We start from the raw sequence: 5,983 nt of genomic DNA on the forward strand, positions 1-5,983 counted from the left end.
CCGAATATTTGTATTTAATAAACAAATATGTCTAAGGCAAACCGTTTTGTGAATGTTAAATATTAATATTAATATTTAACATTCAAAAATATCATAAGCGTAACATAACCACTTTCACATCATTTTACGATGTTTATGATGGTAATCAGATCCAGGCTATTAAAAAATGTTATTATTTTGTCGGTAAATTTCTATACCAATTCCATTTTTAGTAAGTCATCGTCATTCTAATAAAAGGACTATACAAGGTGATCGTGAGGTTAAGTCAACCTTGTTCAATAGGGTATGTGGTTATACTGATTAGATTCCAATAGGTATATTTTAAAACTAAATAAGCATTTAATCCATAAAGATTTGTATTCAATGATTATGTTTATTCGTGTAATTAATAAGACAAATAATGCCATGGTTTAAACAGTAAAAAAGTAATACATGTAAATAAATATACTTAAAGTACCCTACGCCTTAAAAGCTTGAGCAAAGCATACCATCAGCATTGCCAACTGTCATTTAGTTCGACAGGACCTTACTAACCTAAGTCATTGTTGAAATTGTTACTGCTTAAAGGAAATGTGTTATTGCCTTAGATTCTTGGAGTTAAAGTTTGCGTAGTTTGAATGCAATGTCGTCATATTTTACTTATTTCGGTTCTAGTAACTCAACCTTATACAGTTAATCAATCAACTGAAACCCAAAAAATTTAAGAAGTTCGCATCTTAAATTATTTTATAAAATTAATTATCGCGTAACAATAAATAATTAGTTATTGTGTATGTAGAACTAAACTTTATTGGCTTTTAATACTATTCTCACCAAACTATGATTAAAGCAGTTAAAACTATTATTTCATATAAATAATTTGTAGATTTTATAAAAAAGTAAAAATATGATTGACAAAACTAAGAGTGTAGTTTTCCCAAATAATGTTTAACAGATAAGTGGTTACTGATCACAATACTAGTAAAGTATGACAATTTCACCACGAAACTGTCCCATTACAAATAACCGAAAATAAGTCTAAATAATAATTCACCCATAACAAACAGTGTAGACCAATAATTCGACCTCCAAGCATATCTTACCATAACATTTCAAAAACATTAATGGATTATGAAGCAATGTTTAAAAGCTTTTTAGTGATGACTGATAATAAACAAATAAATAATTGGATCAGAATAATTGTAGATGATTTCTCTTCCTATTTCTCGTAAATACGGAGGATTGAGTGGAAACATCATATGAATATAAAATATGAAAAAAATGTGTGCATGCTTTCAATTTAACGCAAATATGATTCTATTCGTGCAATTTTAAGTATTTTGTAGAACAAATTTACTATGGAACATTTTCAACTTATACAGGGTGCGAACGATTACGATTATTACGAAATTATTATGATATATTTTCTGCAGCGAACTGTTCGGCGACAGGTCGTCTGATGGTGATAGGGGTAGGCTCTTTGGAAAGCCTAAACAATGAAATTATATGCAGTCATAAAGCAGGGGTCGGCTGAGCTACGTGCGTTTGTTAGTGAGCCGTATTTCAAAAGTAACGAATTCATTCATAGCAACTCAGCGGCAGTTCCATGCATTCTATCAATTAAGGTGACATGGAGAAGTTTCGTTGCGTATCACATCATGCAGTGGGTTACTAACTTGAGAAAAATGACTTCTGCGTTCAAAAGGAAGTTGACAGGCCGTCCAAAGTCAATTTGGACGCCAGACAACTAACGTGATCCTGTTGAAAGCAATCATCGTAGGACTGTTCGAAAACATGCGGCTAACCTGAACATTTCTGACCGCTCAGTTACAAGAATGCTTAGGCAAAATTTCATCTTTGCGGATTATTTAGAATAATAATATGTTTAATTTTGTTAATTATCCATTCAGATAATCATGACGGAAACTTTCCATAACGACATGGATGTTGACCTAATTAAATGAATGCACGGAATTGCCACTGAGTTGTAATGATTGAATCACAAAACATTTTTAAACGACTCGATAACAACTGCACGTAGCTTAGAAGACCAATACTCTATGACTAAAAATTTTTTTACGCTTTCTAAAGAGCCTACTCCCACCATCCCCAGACGATCTGTAGATGAACAGTGCGCTACAGAAAATAGATCGGATTTCTAGCCGTCACCTATATTTTTTTCTTAACTTTAATAACGAGAAATATATTTATATATCAAATAATAATCACTAAGTTTTAATAGTTAGTTATAGTCAAATTAAAATATAAATATAAAATACATCTAGTCAGAACTTTTAAAATATCATAATTATATACTTCGTTATGCATTATCTTACTACCTTATGTATAACGACTGAAAAATCCAATAAATTTAATGAGAATCCTTAATGTGATTAATAATAGTCCTTTAACATTTATGTCAGATTGTTGGAAGTGAACCCCCGCAACTCTTGAGCTACACTTGCTACCACCTTGCCCCGCTAACTTGTAATTTAAGTAATGTTAAAAGGCGACAGTGACTCAAAAACCACTTGTAAATTGTAGAATGTGGTGCTATCTTATAGTATGACGCTAAACAACACACACCCTGTGGTGAAAGCGCATCAGTGAATAAATTGAACTCTAAGAACAAACAACCAACAAATGAAAAGGTGACTTAATTAATCATGAAATTAATAATTGACATGAAAAATGCTTAGATCCAGGTTAGTGAGGGAGGAGTCATAAATGGGCCGTGTATGCTTTACGTAAACAATAGTTATGGCAGGACATTACTTTGGCTAACATCGAACAAAGTTTCTAGCGGCAATATTAACCCCAATACCAAGTACTTGTCAACTACCGATTGGCAATTTCAGAAGCTAGGAAGAAACATTGCATCTCCATCAAAAGCTTTTATCAGATTATACTTCCGGTTAAAAGAAACTCCAAATAAATCAAATGCAAATTTTAGAAGTATTTCTTTGCTGTTTTAAAATACCACAAACCAATAAAAGGTCATTATTGTTTGGAAGAAAGTAAATGAATGGTAAATAGATGAACATTATAAGACATTTTGAAAATTATAATTATTTTAATGACGAGTAATAGATGTTTATCATAATAAGGATTATAGTTAATTAGCTTTTATGTTCTATATATTAATAAATGGAAACTAAGATAATTTAACTCCTTTTTAGTTCAAATTTCACTAATTGGTATCAAGCATAATTTCATTAGTTCGTAATTGTATATTAATATATATGTATATATATATATGTATATATATATATATATATAAAGTAATATATATTTATATTTTTACGTTTATATGACTGTGGTTATAGTAATTATTATGAAGATAACGAATTTCACACTCTAGCTTACGTCAATCATTTCTAATAGAGGGTGTCTCTTAGAAGCCACAATTACATAATAATCAATGCGTTAAGTAGTGCTGTGCAAGTCGGGATTGACAAAAGATACCTTATACTGTATATACAGTATTATCTGGTGTAAGAGTCACATTCTAAAATTATGTTGATGTACAGTATGCCAGTATGTATAGTTATGCCTTTACAGTATTAAATACAAAATGTTATGAAATAGGAATAATAATTTAATATTTTTTTCACAACAATCACGTAAAAATTATGTTAACAACACGAGTAAAAATGTAATTTAAAAGTACGAACCTTGGCGAATGCCTTAAAAACTTCTACGAGTGTCAGAAAGACTATTTACGCGAGCTGCGTACACTACTTTACCTACGATCGTTTTTTAATTACTAACAATCACTACTCATAACTTCTAAGAGAGGATATGTTTCGTTTATAACCCCACCACTGACATTGATGTAACGACTCATTGCACCACCCACAATTAAATTGGTCTAAGTAAAATAATAGTTGAAGTTCGGAGCATTACAATTTTACTAGTGTTATCTTAACCCTTGAACCTCATTGGTCCATTTCTTGTGTTGTTAATATAAACAATGCTATTACGTGCATCTTTTCAATTCTAAGAAATGAACTAAAATGGCTAGTTAAGCAAACGGTAGTAGGTAAAACACTATTTTGTTGCATACGCGATTAATTCGTTGTTAGTATATTTAATTTATTTTAGAACAGATATAATTTAAGCCTTATAACTTCATCCTTAATTGTAGTAAACGTTTACCAAATTTCAAATTGAGTTTAGTTTTGATAAACAAGTTCCCGAGTAAATAGTTTTAATTACTTGGTAATACACCTGTTAGTTTCGTTATTTGCTTTAAATTATAACTATAGAGTATAGAGCATAGACGTGCTATTTATTGTGAGAATATGTATTTCATGTAAACACTCAAGTAATTTGTTAAAACCAGTAAGGGAACACCTGCTTGTTGGAGGAAGTTCTGAGATTAGCAACACATGCAGTAAAGGCTGTAAACTATACTTAAACATCTTGGCGAGAGTAATGTTTAATGCAATTAATATACATGATGATTCAATCATGATAATACCTAATACATAAAAATAGTTTGGGAAGATTGCGTTGACAAAATATATTTAACAATACAATTAACATGTAGCGGAAAAATATTTTTTTTTCATAATATATGCATGATTTTACAACAACATCCATCACACTTTCAGAATTTTTATATTTTTTAAAGGAATATTTACAAATATGGCTGATAATTAGAAGGTGATTATTTGTTTAGACAAGTATTATTATTTTTTATTTTAACTACTTAAAATACGTATACTTATACTAGATTTCGAAACTAATTATATTAAAGTATAGGGTCTGAGAAGAATTATATTTATAATTATATTTTTAGGCACAAACAGTAAACCTTTATTCTAAAATTCTATTTATTGTACCATTTCACATTGTTGTCCGCATTAATGAAATTGAAATTTTTTTTTCGTTGCTTAATTTAACTATTTTATTCTGTAGTTATTTCGAAGGTCTCAACAAATATAAATAAATATTGCCAATGTTCCTTTTAATATTATCAACATAAAACTTTCTCAAGCAGTTCCAAGACAAGTATCCAAGGGTTCTCAAAAATGACGTCACTTTCCGCTCTGGGGCATAAGTTGACGAGCGGTAAGAAGTGTACTTGAATTTCCATTTTTATGATAAATAAGGCTAGAACTTTCAACTTTTCTCCAACCTTGTGTTCGTTTTATAACCCAAAATATTCCTTTGCAAAAACTGTAAGTAAAAAAATATATTTTGTTATTTGTATATCATTCTTTGCTATATTAAGGGTACACTTCGACGAATAAAACTATAATCTTTCTAATAATGTATATTTTTACCAGCATTATATTCATTTCTTTGGAAGAGCATATAATAGTGCTATTGTCACAAATTAAAATTAGATTAGATGTAAAATGAGCTTGAGTGATGTTATTTCGTACTGCTCGTATGGGGACTGAAATATTAATGTACCTATAAAAGCAGTTTTACTTGACTTAAGCTTATTGTTCAGTATTTTTTGTTGTTGAATAGGAGGTTATTTTGTTATGCACTTGTACACTTCTTAGGACTCGCATAATTTCGTCCGATGAAAAACACTGTCATATTACCTCACATTAGCTATGATTCGTTTATAAGCAAATTTGTATTGTTTAGGAAAATGCTAATATTTTTCTATTTTTTTTTATTATTTTAAATTTCTAGATAGTTGCTTAACCATAAACTGGGTGTTGTCACCTACTTGAGTTATCAAGTAACACAAACAATTTTATCAATGCATTGTAGAAATCCATTTTCAACCAGGGATTGCCTATATATATTACCAATCATCATCTCCGTGGAACAAACACCAGCTATAGCTTTTATAACGACAATTCCTTAAGACTTATTTGCAGTTATGCTAAGACTACCATTGCAAAGGCAACTGGTTCAATCTAGATGATGCAATAGTTGCACGTCATCTAAAAGCATGGAGTAAAAACGACATAGAGGATCTTTTTTATGTTCGATATAATATCTAATAGGATTCAGCGGATTTTATTAAAAGACTAGA

Source organism: Macrosteles quadrilineatus, unplaced genomic scaffold, assembly GCF_028750875.1.
Source record: "Macrosteles quadrilineatus isolate MER2022 unplaced genomic scaffold, UCM_ALF_1.0 Scaffold_5__1_contigs__length_97177068, whole genome shotgun sequence".
NCBI classification, from domain to species: Eukaryota; Metazoa; Arthropoda; class Insecta; order Hemiptera; family Cicadellidae; genus Macrosteles; species Macrosteles quadrilineatus.